General features: G+C 42.1%; 1 protein-coding gene across 2 annotated transcripts in view; it reads left to right on the top strand.

Annotated features, from left to right (window-relative positions):
* Positions 1–13160, top strand: part of cars2 (cysteinyl-tRNA synthetase 2, mitochondrial) — a 294966-nt gene that overhangs the window by 109642 nt on the left and 172164 nt on the right. The gene's annotated exons all lie outside the window — the stretch shown is intronic.

Here is a 13160-nt window from a genome sequence, read left to right as displayed (position 1 = left end):
TCGTGAATGAATGGAGGGGCTGTGACTCTTTAACTTTAAAGCGCCGGCTGCTTTCTGGTCTCATCACATTCGCTGATCAGGTCTGATCATTTCGATTTGATTTCCTAAGTGAGAACCGAGACAAAACAGGATGCAAGCAGGATCAGTTCAGGATCGGCTGAGGCGTTGATGGGTTCCCCCTGATGAGACAAAGCATCCAGTTTACTGTTTTTATTCTCTGGCCGGTATGACAGTATGAAATTAAATCTACTAAAGAAGATTGCCCATCTAGCTTGTCGGGCATCAAGTCGTTTGGCGGGTCGTAAATACACTAGTTTTTTGTGGTCAGTATAAACCAGAAAAGGAAAAGGTGTTTGTGTCCCCTCCAACCACTGGCGCCACTCCTCCAAGGCCACTTTGACCGCCAACTGCTCGCGGTCCGGATGCTGTAATTACGCTCAGTGGCCGTCAACTTCTTAGACAGATAGGCACAGGGATGCAGCCTATTGTTCTCAGCACTTCGTTGCGTCAGTACCGCACCCACACAAATATCAGAAGCATCCACATCAACCACGAACTGTCGGGTGGGGTCAGGGAGGAGCAGCACAGGGGCTGCAGTAAAGCGATTCTTTAAGACCCAGAAAGCCTCATCGCACAACGACGTCCAGGCGAACGACCAGAGACGTGGCGTGACGTGGCGTCATGAAGCGGAGCTGCAACAGAACTGAAACTGCGAATGAATTTATGGCAGAAGTTGGCAAAACCCACAAATTTTTGAACTTCCTAGGGGAAGATAGGACAACCCAATCACGCACAGCAGCCACCACGGCAGGATCCATTTTAATTTCACCTTCTGCGATCACAAACCCCAAGAAAGAAACGGAAGGCTGGTGAAGTTCACATTTTTCAGCTTTAATGAACAGGCTGTGGCTTTACATGGTCTGAAGTATGGCACGAACATGTTTGATGTGAGACTCCTGACGAAAAAATCAAAATATCATCCAAATAGACAAAAACAAACTTATTCAAATAGTTTCGCAATACATTGTTAACCAAATTTTGGAACACAGCTGGGGCGTTGGTGAGTCCAAACGGCATCACTAAATATTCATAATGTCCCGAGGGCATATTGAACACAGTTTTCCACTTGTCTCTCTGTTCCAAACGAGATGGTGGGGTGGTAGTGATTTGACCTTGCTCTTACTAAATACTAAATTGTGGTAGCATGCAGGAACCCCAGCAAGATCCGGATTAACAACGGGTGGAGAAAGAACTGATTTTAAAAAGCAGGAGTTATTGCAAGCCAGACCCCATGACACAATTTTCCTCTCAGCCCAATTAAAATGAGGACAGTGTTGCTGTAACCAGGGTGCCCCAGAATGAGCGAATGTGTCATTTTGTCGTATATTTGAAAACTGATCATTTCGGAGTGATTCTCCGTCACGATCAAAGAAACAGACTGAGTGCGGTGAATAACACTTCCCAAGTTATGGCCATCCACAGCGCGCACCACCAGAGAGCGCGATAGCTTAAATAATTTCAGGTGCAGGAACCTGGCGAGAGAGTACAGAATTAATTAACGTCAAAACCGGAATCAACAAAAGCTGACAAGGAAACAGACGAATACTCAGAGGATAGCCTCACAAGAATAACATTTTGTGCTGTGGATGGAGTAATGGAATTTAAACTCACTTTTGCCACAAGGTGGCACCCCTGGCCTGGCAATTGCTAATCGTGTGTCCAAAATGACCACAGTAAAAACAAAGTCCGTCGTCACAACGATGCTGCATTTCTGCGGAGGAGAGGCGGGTGCAGCCCAGCTGCATATGCTCCTCCGTGCTGCGGTGTGCAGGATCCATGTTGACATGACTGGAGGTGGTGCAGAGAGGAGGAGTAACGGAGCGGATGACTGGTAGCTGGGTGGCCCGCCGCGAACTTTCGTGCAAGCGCCAGTCCATCTGGATGGCGAGATAGATAAACTGATCCAGGTTGTTGGGCAGATCCACGGACACCAGCTGATCCTGAATGGTAAACTCTAAAGAGTATTACTTTGGAAGGTGTTCAGGGTTTGACCTGTTTCAACAGTTTGGAGACCCTGTGGGTCTGCATCATTGATCCTATTCTTTGTTTCGATTGAAACGGAAGATTGCTTTAAATTTCTCAACATAAAAGTTAATTAAACGAATGTCTTCAATGTTAATTGGTAGAATTTGGAGCTTGCATATTCTCCTAGTGTTTGTGTGGGTCCGTCTGGTTGTTACGGCTTCCTCCCACAATTAAGGACATGCAGGTTAGTTGAATTTGAAATTTTAAACTCATCCAGGTTTACCTGGTACAAAAGATCTCAACTTTAGTGTTCACCTGGTTGAAACCAAATTAGAATTGAGTAAAATTTGAATTAAATAGTATTCACCCCCCACTGGATTGGCTGGATGGCTCAATTATCAGTGTGTTACTGTTAATGTGTCCTACTCCTTTTGGAGAAACATTTTTGCTCTCAAAAATCTTGGGGAAATTCAAAGCTGTGAATTCATTTAGATACTTGGTGATCTTGGTGCATCTAAGTAAAATAATAGGCATATTTATTCTTTTTCGACTATTTTGGATTACATTTTCTACATAAGTTAAGTAGATTTAAAGAAATATAATGGGTTAACTACATGCTAATTTATTTCAAGGAAATAAATTCAAATAATAAATGTAAAGTTAAGATGAACTTGACCGATAAAAATTTGAGCATTTAATTTGGTATGTTCAACTCAATTGATTCAAAGTTTTTCTTTGAAATTTTATTAAGTCAGCGTAGCTGTTTCTTAATGTTAGTTTTATATACAAAAGCACTGCGTCAGAGTGTAACGTCTGTGATCAATCAATCAATCAATCAATTTTTTTATATAGCGCCAAATCACAACAAACAGTTGCCCCAAGGCGCTCTATATTGTAAGGCAAGGCCATACAATAATTATGTAAAACCCCAACGGTCAAAACGACCCCCTGTGAGCAAGCACTTGGCTACAGTGGGAAGGAAAAACTCCCTTTTAACAGGAAGAAACCTCCAGCAGAACCAGGCTCAGGGAGGGGCAGTCTTCTGCTGGGACTGGTTGGGGCTGAGGGAGAGAACCAGGAAAAAGACATGCTGTGGAGGGGAGCAGAGATCGATCACTAATGATTAAATGCAGAGTGGTGCATACAGAGCAAAAAGAGAAAGAAACAGTGCATCATGGGAACCCCCCAGCAGTCTGCGTCTATAGCAGCATAACTAAGGGATGGTTCAGGGTCACCTGATCCAGCCCTGATGCTCTGTAAGTTGGGAGATTTGCAAATGCAGTTTGTCCGCTGTGGTTTTTGCGGTACTAATAGCTTTGTGGTGCGACTGATGTCGCAGAAGTTTGCGGCACATTTCAACGCGACAAGATTTATTTTAATTTGAGTTATTCAACAACTGTGGCATACCCGAAGTGAACCACAGGATTTAGTAGCATTTTCTTTTATGCGCTGTTAGTTTGGAGAGAATTTCTCTTTGATCTCTGCTGATTTTAAATTGATCCACGTCCGTGGAGATTTTTGTCACACACCAGGTGAGATCCGGCCCTACGGGGAAGGAACGTGCAAGTCGGTCGACTGGCGTTTTGGTCAGGTGGTCTAGGTGCGTAGCACCTCAAGTTGACAGCCGGTTGTAGCGGTTTCAGGGGATGCGGCTGCTGCACCTGAGCCCAAAGTTTCAACCGCTTAAAGTCTATGAGAGTTTCAGTTTGGTCAAATAAGTCTTTGCCGAGAAGAAGTGGAAAAGTATCCAGTTGTGATATACAAACTGGATGGACAAAACTCATGAGCCCCACGGTCAGGTGGCTGTGGGCCATGGATGACATCGTTGTGTCTCTGTCAGTGTAAGATTGTATCTTAACTGAGCAAGTTGAGAGTGTAAGGTTCTTGTTAGTTTCAGCCTGCAGTTTGTTAAACAGTTTGGCTGACATGAGTGTGACATCGGCAGTGGTGTCAGTGAGGGCTTCCTGCTGGAAGGAATTTTCAAGAGTCACAGGCAGGTATAGTTTTCGTGTTCTATCGTCTTCTGACAAGTTGCACAAAAACTTTGGTTTGCCTGGTTCAGTTATGCTGACCCCTTCTGGATTAGCACATGTTTTCTCCTTGAGGTCGACCGTGTCTCCACGAGCGTTACTGGAGGAGAAAGGTGGACCCTTTTGTAGTGTTTGATCTTGAGCTTCGAGTCGAGGACTCTGGATCTGTGTCTGAGTCAGTCTGTGACCTTCCTCAGTTGTGTGGGACTGAGGGAATGATGTTGCTGCATTTGAAGGTGGAACCGTACAGGTGATGGATAGCACATCAGCCATGTGTTGATGGTTCTCTTCCTTCAGGTCATAGAGGGTGTCTCTTAGGATGCTTAGAGCTCTCTGCCTAAATACAGAGTTTTCGTTTTCATCTGCAGGGCAAATCCTGCTTTGGTGTTGGTTAGCAGTTTGTCTTTCCCAGTATGTGGGTTTCTCCTGACGTCTGGGTGCAAACTGTCCATGTTGTGTCTTGGAGTTTGGATCCAAGGTAGTGAGCATTTTGGGGGGGCCACGGTTGTTGTGGACATGGTCCGCCTCGAATGCTTTGTCTGTTTTGAGTATATTTCTGCTTCCATTTAGGAGAGCTTGGTGTAGACCCTGTGGTGAGCTTAGGTGGACCACAGTGGGCGCCTTTGCGCTTAAGGGCTGAGTGTTGCACTCAAAACTGAATGATGTTTAGTGGCTTTAGAGTCTCTTTTCTGTTGCTTTGTGAAACCTTTCAAAGCAAGATCACGCAAACATTGAATGTCGACTTCCTTGGGGTCCCCAAGGATTCCAAGGTGAAAACTGGTGGCAGGAGGCAGAAGGTTCTTTCTCAAGGGCCATACAAAGCTTTTCAGTGTCTTGTCTTACCGCTTCATGTTGGCGTTCAAGGAACCTGCTAACTTCGCAGCTAGAAATTCTTCTAACAAGATAGATAAAGTGGTCACTGGTTACTTGAGGAAATTTTCTGAGAAAATATTTGATGTCATTCAAGTAAGTACCAGTATCCAGGGAGCCATCAGGACTTGGCTCAAAGCGTGTTATGTTTCATGCGATCTTATCAAGTTCTCGATTGGTGAGAACTGAAAGAGGCTGAGTGTGTGGAGGGGGATCGTGAGGTGAGCTCTGAAGAGTCTCACGAGGCCTGTCAAAGTTTTCTGGAGGACAAGAGTCTGTTTCCACGAAGGGAGGTGGAAAGAGTCCTCTGTGTGTACCTGTGGAGAGGAACTGGAGTTTTTCTCTCTCCAAATAGGTTTGGTCAAGGTCATGCAGCTGTCTTAATTGTTTCATGCGAGGACTGCCTAAGTCTTGTCTTACTGAGAGCACTTCTTTGCTCGTGAGCTCCAGCTGTTGGCGAGTTTCCGTCTGACGTAAGTCTGTGTCAACAAGTTGTTTGCGCAGTTCCTGGTTCTTTGATTTTTCAAGAGCCAGAACTTGTCTGCATGTTTTAGTCTCATTTTGCAGGGTTGTGATTTCATAATGTGCCTGCTTAAGGTCGTCATGTAAGTCAGTGATTGTCTCGTCACGTTCACTGGTACTTTCTTCCAGGGCACGGACCTCATCACTGAGTATGGTGACTGTTACCTTTTTGTCTTTGATGCGTTGCTCAGCAAGGATCAAAGATCTTTCGGTCTCATCTAGTCTCTGTTTCAATCGCTGGTTCTCCTCCTCCTGTTCCTGGAATTGAGAAACAGACTGTGATAACAGAGATTCAACATGCTTCAGTTTGGTGAAAGGAGTTATGGCTAGTCTTCCGTAGCATTTCAGCTAAGTTGTTTCCTTTTTGAGCTTTGTTCAAAGCTTGGCGGTAGAATTCAGACATTCCTGCGCTCACATTCTTTTGCGTTGCAGATTGAAGGTTGTCGGCAAGTCCAGGTAATAACTCTGCGGTTAGATTGAATATTACCTGCGTTATTGACTCATCTGAATCATTGTGGCTGGGCGTTTCAGAGCCACGGGGCGCATGTGACTTCGTTGTGGAAGACAACGGCATTTTCAATTTCGTGATGAGATGAGATGATCAGGTTAACACAAGATACACAATTATTTACAAAAATACCCTTTACAGTTGTGTACGGAGGAATTGGTTCGCTGTAAGCGATTCTCAAATTTGTTTCAAAAGAGATTTTGAAATCTGAAAAAGGAAAAGGAGTGTTTCCTTTAATTAGTAGTTCCTGAAAATCAACACTTTAATTAGTTAAATTAAAAGTGTGAATAATTTGTTTTAATTAATTAAAGTTTCTTTGAATTTGATAAGAAATTAAGAATTTGATAAGAAATTAAGAATTTATCAATTCAGTTGGTGAATTGCTTCAATTAAAGTATTGGCTTTAGGTAATCCCCACTTTGGTTGTAGGATTACTTCAATGCTGAAAGCAGAATTAGTCTAAGTCAAAGAATTAGTTTGGAAAATCACAAACAGTAAAAATTCAAAATTAGACAACTGCCATAAATTAGAATCCAAATGAATTTGATTTTAGAGATGTGTTATCTCAATTTATTAAAGTGAAGGAGTTAATCACTAACACTCTTTTTCAATTGGAATCAGGATTGTACCAGTTTAATCAGTCTAAAAGTGATTAAAAATCGTTAAACGATGCGATAGGTTTCATTGATCAATGTCAAGTATTCACAAAAGGAAGCTGGTCAACTATTTACAAATTCGGCTTGATGCCTTTGAAGCCGAAAGGATGCAATGCGGTCCTCCACCTGTAGGTGGGATCACTTGTTCAATAGGCTTGGAGTCTCAAAGAGGGGAGGGGGTTCCCCTCACTCACTTCCTGTTCTGTCCGCGGTTCCAAGCGGGCTTTTTATCGACGCTTTGAGAAGAAATACATTTGGAAAACTATCTTCTGGCTGCTTTGGCAAAGCAGCCAGAAGGTTGCAGTGCTGTGTTTAAGCACTGCAACCTTTTACTATGTTCTTCAACAGGGGCTTGATGACTTTATGAGGTTTTCCGAGTGAGTTAGCAGAATTAGCTTAGCGTGGCCTAGCTTAGCCCATGTCCTGTCGTGCTAACAAATTTTATCGTGTTAAAAATTTAAAGTCGGTAAGCGGACTCGACGTTTCTTTTCGTTAGTTTTCCATCAATTGATCGACGTTAGTTTGCGCCGACGAATTTAATCATTTCTTATTTTAAAGGTAAGTTAGTTCGCGTGTTGGCGGCTAATAGTTGGTTCGACTTTGTCTATTTGAGCGCGCAGTAGCTTGTCAGAGGTCATAAATCACGATCGCTTTCCAGCTTGGCTGAAGCAGAGACTTTAGGAGCTGAAATAATTACTTACAATTAATTATAAATAATAACTTGTGTTACACCAGGCAATAATTTAGAAGCTACGTTTTGTAGCACAGCGTGTTTTCAAAAATAAAAGTTCGACACGTCCGTCCACAAAACATTTAAATAAGTTTGCTCAGAGCACACAGACGTTCTTTTGAGCTTTAAACGACACATTTAAGTGTGGGTAAAAATAAAGCGTTTAACTGGAAAAGATGCAATTAAACAGTGTTTTAACTGGAAAAGACGCAGTTAAATTATTAGGTAAAATAACAGCTTTTTACTGGATAGTCGCAGTTAATCTCTTATTTGTGGCTTTGGGATTTGGTTTAATCTGGAGAGTCGCAGCAATAACCGAATCCAGACGAAGTAATTATGTGGAAAGTCGCACAATAAAATACTTTCGTCAAAGGCCTTAATTTTCATGCTTTAAATGCCATAAATAAATGCTTAATTCATTCATAGAAATTTAAATTTGTGGCTTTGTTTCATTCAGAAAAAGTTTTAAGAAAACATCTCATGAGGGGTTAATTTGTGTACAGTCACAGAAACAGAAGGTCAACACTAAATTGGCCTCACACGGACCGCACCAATAATAATGTAATGAATATTAATGCCTCCACACGGGGCACCAATAATAATGTAGTGAATATTAATAATAAAGCCTCACGCGGGGCACCAGTAATAATGTAATGAATATTAATGCCTCCACACGGGGCACCAATAATAATGTAACAATTTTAATGCCTACACACGGGACACCAATAATAATGTAACGAATATGGGTTAAACCTCACCCGGAGGCACCAATAATAATGTAGTGAATATTAATGATAAAGCCTCACACGCGGGCACCAATAAAAATGTAGAAAGTAGTGATTATTGGTGATTTGAGTGGAGACACTTTGCTTTACATATATTCAGGGCTCACTACGGGGACCCTTGATATGTAGCATTTAGTTGTAGTTAAGTAATTAAACTCCCAAATTGAATTAGACTGGATTTGGCCCCAAAATAACGGGTCACCAAAATAATTGATTTAGGGTTCAATACTTATTATTTAAGCATTAATGGGGCACCACTTATTCTTTTTTTTTACATGGCATAAGTACCATAATTTAAACATTAATTTATCAGTCTCAAATGAATTAATTAGTCTCGATTTGGTTTAATCAATCTCTGATCTGAAAATCATGAATTCTTCAATACGGTTGACCAAGAGTTTCCTTCTGTACCCAAGATAAACCACAGCAGAAAATATTTACAATTTATTTACAATTTATACAAAAAATGAACATTTGACTGGCATTTTATAGACTGATGAAAAATACGTTCATTCAGGGAAACAATTTTCTTAGTCACTCATGAGACGTTGGAAGAAAGGTGAATCTTAAAACTTTAAGTAAATTAATCTGATTGAAATTTAGTGATTAATTTTGAAGCCAATTATGAAATAGAATATTACAGGAATGTCTTTAAAGAAAAAGGAGATGAGGAGCCACCTGTACTCTGACAACAAACCTCCTTCATGGAGCCTGGACTGGGTCGATTAGCTGCTGTTGGAGGGCTGGTTCCGTCCGTCCATCGTCAATATCGGGCAGCGTGAGCTCACCTGGGTCGGAGGGGTTCACTCAGAGGTGTCCCTGGTGTGATCCCAGGGCTGGTGTCCGCTGGTTTCACCAGCTGCTGCAGTCAGGTGTGGAATCAGTGAAGTTGTCAGCTTGCAGTGACCCAGAGGTGGAAAGTGTTTGTTGAAAATGGTTCTTAGTAGCTTTCAAAAATGGTTGGAGCCAAATTAAAGTCTTTGTGACTTTAGAAAAACTAAAACTTATAATAAGAGCGTTGAAAATTTTTTTAAAATGGAAAAGTTTCTTTTTCTGTAAATTCGCTCTTAATTTGAAGAGCTCAGCTCGGAAGTTCTCTTAAAAATTCAAAAGCTTGACGCACCTTAAAAGCGTCAGGATAAACTTTGAGTTTGTCCCAGAGGTAATGAATGAAAAAATGCCACGTGGTAGCTTAGCTTAGCAATGGCTCTTGGCCCAAAATAGAATTAAGCGTTTGCAAAGAAGAGAGAAAGAGCAGAGGGAAAGCAGAGTGCTGAGTGGGGGAGAAGGGGCAGAGAAAGACTCTGTTCTAACTTTTAAAGGGGGACTTACATCACTAAACTCCGCCCATTTAGGGTGTGTGATCTCACAGACACTTCATGTCTTAGAGCAGGCAGAAATGATTCAACTATTTAAACACATTAATTAATTTGGAATACTATTTGTTCTAAGGCACCCAAATGAACACATTATTACGAGACATTTAAACACATCCTTTGGATAAACAGAGTACTTCAACATCAGCATTTTAGATACAACCGAAAGGTCACAAACACACATCAGTTAACATGAGCACATCAATAAATGGAATGACTACATGCAAAGCATTTCATTTGAATAATAAATGCAACAACATTATATGTCTTTAGGTATAAATGAGAGACATACTGATGTAAATTCTTATTTCAAATCAAATGTCTTCTCTTTGTTTTACTCAAGATAAAAGTTAGTTGTGAAGAATCTACGATTTATGGCCCATCTGGTCGTGGGGGAAGGGTCCCCCCCTGGATGAGGAGAGGTCCTGTCTTATCTTGACCATAAAGGTTTGGGTTTCTCCTGTCCTGGAGAAACTCAGATTCTGACGTTAAGCCATTATCATGTCATGTAGTTCACGAATTCCAACCTTGTTTTTCTTTGGAAGGCGATGTTCGACCATGGGGTGATGTCTCCAAAACTTATCTGAAGATCTCCAGATGACTTAGGAATTTCTCCACTGAGGTGGAAACACAGTCTCTGTCCCAGTGGGTTTTTGTGGTTGGGAGAGGATTAATATATTTTATTTAATCAGGTATAATCGAGGCCATCGCGCTACACACCAAACAGGAGTTCGGAGTATTCAGCCTTCTTGGAGTCCCTGAATGGAGTCCTGTATGGGGCTCTGGTGAATGACTCCATTGTTCTGCTGAGGGGCTTCAGCACCCACATGGGCAATGACAGAGACATAGAGACACCCTCTCCAAGATGGCACTGTACTATGGCGACTTGGTGTTGCTCTCTGTTTTGTCTACATTCTGTTTTGTGTACTACTGGAATCGTGCGATGGACTTATTTGGTATGACAGAGCCAAACTCATTCACATTCGGGACAATTTGCCAGTCTCACAGTCCTCCGTTTTGGATTTACCACCTAATTTCCCTCGGATGACCGAAACACCAGCTGAGAAAAAAGGGCAGAAGAGGTGGAGTATTGGATCGGCTTAGACACCGGGGTTACTGACTACCCGTGCTGAGCCTCATTCTATCCAACGTCCACTCGTTAGCAAACAAGAAGGACAAGCTCACCTCTCATCCTCTCCCAACGGGACTTTAAAGACTGTGCTGCCATTTGCCTGGCTGCATGCAAACATCCCAGATGTGGCATTACAACCGGAAGGCTTCACGTTCCATCAGGCGGATCGCACCAGTTACTCGTTGAAGCAGCTTGGCCTAGGTGTCGGCATTTACATCAACTAGAATTGGTGTACAGACACCAAAACGCTGTTGTCCAGCTGCTCGCCGGATCTGGAGCATCTTATAGTTAAGTTTATCCCTTTTTACTTGCCAAGGGAAATCTCTTTCATCATTCTGGGTGCAGTCTACATCCTTCCGAGCGTCACGGCGGCCTTCACCACACAACAACCAGCCGACCACGTTCACACCATGGATACCTCCAACCCAGACTCGGTCGTCCTGATGCTTGGTGACTTCAACCACACCTTTATGTAGAAAGCTCTCCCCAAATACAAGCCTCAGATTTACATCCCCACCAGGCTGGACAAAACATTGGACTAGTGCTACTCCTCCATTCTGGAGGCGTATCAGGCTCTAGTCAGAGCCCCAATTGGTGAGTCGGATCACAACACACTCCTTGCTCCTAAGTATAGACAGAGACTTAAGGCATGTAAGCCAACAATTTAGAGGGTTAAGGGGCGCTCTCCTGGGACTATAGACATGCTAAAGAACTGTTTTGATATCACTGACTGGGTTGTTTTTATGTCTGAGTCGGACAGTATTGACTCTTTTGCAGACTGCATAATGTCCAACATCTCCTTGTGTGAGTCTGTGTGTATCCCCACCAAGTCTGTTACCATCTATAGTAACAACAAGCCTTGGTTCAACATGGAAGTTAAGTGCCCGTGTAAGGAGAAAAATGACACTTTCAAATGTGGGGACAAAGAGCAATACAAACTTCTCAAATACAAACTCCAGAAGGCAGTCAATACGGCTAAAGCCAACTATAGAGTTAAACTTGAAAGTAAACTTCAGTACCACAACATTAAGGGTGTCTGGCAGGGCCTACAGGCGATCACTGACTACAAGACCAAACAGCATATTCTTGACTGTGACCCCTCCTTGCCAGAGCGGCTTAATGACTTTTTCTGCTGGTTCGAGAACAATGGTCCACGCACAAGTGCCTTTCTTCACTTGTTGGGTGAGGGGCGCTCTCCCCTTTCCATTATGGGGCATGATGCCCGTAGACTGCTACGGCATCAGAACATGAACAAAGCAGCTGGGCTGGATAGTGTGACACCAGTTACACTAAAGAACTGTACAAATGAGCTTGCTCCTATTCTCACATATTTTTTCAACTGGTCTCTTAATACAGCAACCTGTATGTTTTGAATCAGCCATGATAATTCCAGAGCCCAAGAAAAGTAACATAACCTGTCTTAATGATTATAGGCCGATTGCACTTACTTTTGTTGTCATGAAAGTCTTTGAACGCCTAGTCTGTAAGTACCTGTCACACATCACGCTAGACCTTCACCAATTTGCCTACAGGGCAAATAGGGGCGTGGACAATGTGGTTTCACTTTGCACACATTTCATTCTACAACATCTTGAGACTAGGTTCACCTATGCCTGTGTACTATTCATTGATTTTTAGCTCAGCTTTCAACACCATCATGCCTATAAAACTGTACAGTTCTCTCCTGGCTACAGGAGTAAATCCTTTAATCTGTCAGTGGATACTAAATTTACTGTCTTGTAGGACACAGTGTGTTAAAATCCAGAATAATGTGTCATCACCCAGGGTTGTGAACACTGGCACCCCACAAGGATGTGTCTTGTCACCTTTGTTATTTTCCATTTATACCAAAAACTGTACATCAAATTCTGCATGTGTGAAACTACTAAAGTTTGCAGATGACACTACTGTTATAGGCCTCATATCTGATGGGGATGAATCTACCTATCGGAGTCAGGTCGATCAGATAGTCCAGTGGTATGAAAACAATAACCTAATACTTAATGCAACCAAAACCATAGTTGACTATGGCAAAAAGCCAGGCCAGTACGCTCCCATCTCCATTAACGGCCAAGTACGATACGATACAATACACTTTATTGTCCCCAAAGTGTAATTTGTCTTGGACTTCAAGTGCTCTGCAAACATTTCTGTCTCAAAAATCAATAAATACAACAATAAAACAGTACACTGCTTGCATGCCTATAGAAAATTCATCAGCATTTTGCAACTTTCCCATTATATAATTTACATTTAAAACAACATACAACCCCAAGTCCAATGAAGTTGGGACGTTGTGTGAAATGTGAATAAAAACAGAATACAATGATTTGCAAATCCTCTTCAACCTATACTCAGGCGAATACACCGCAAAGACAAGATATTTAATGTTCAAACTGATAGACTTTATTATTTTTGTGCAAATATTGCTCATTTTGAAATGGATGCCTGCAACACATTTCAAAAAAGCTGGGACGGGACAACAAAAGACTGGGAAAGTTGATGAATGCTCAAAGAACACCTGTT

This window comes from Thalassophryne amazonica, chromosome 1 (assembly GCF_902500255.1).
Source record: "Thalassophryne amazonica chromosome 1, fThaAma1.1, whole genome shotgun sequence".
Lineage (NCBI taxonomy): Eukaryota > Metazoa > Chordata > Actinopteri > Batrachoidiformes > Batrachoididae > Thalassophryne > Thalassophryne amazonica.
The sequence above is the reverse complement of the archived record's forward strand: the minus strand, read 5'-3'. Positions and strand labels throughout refer to the sequence as shown.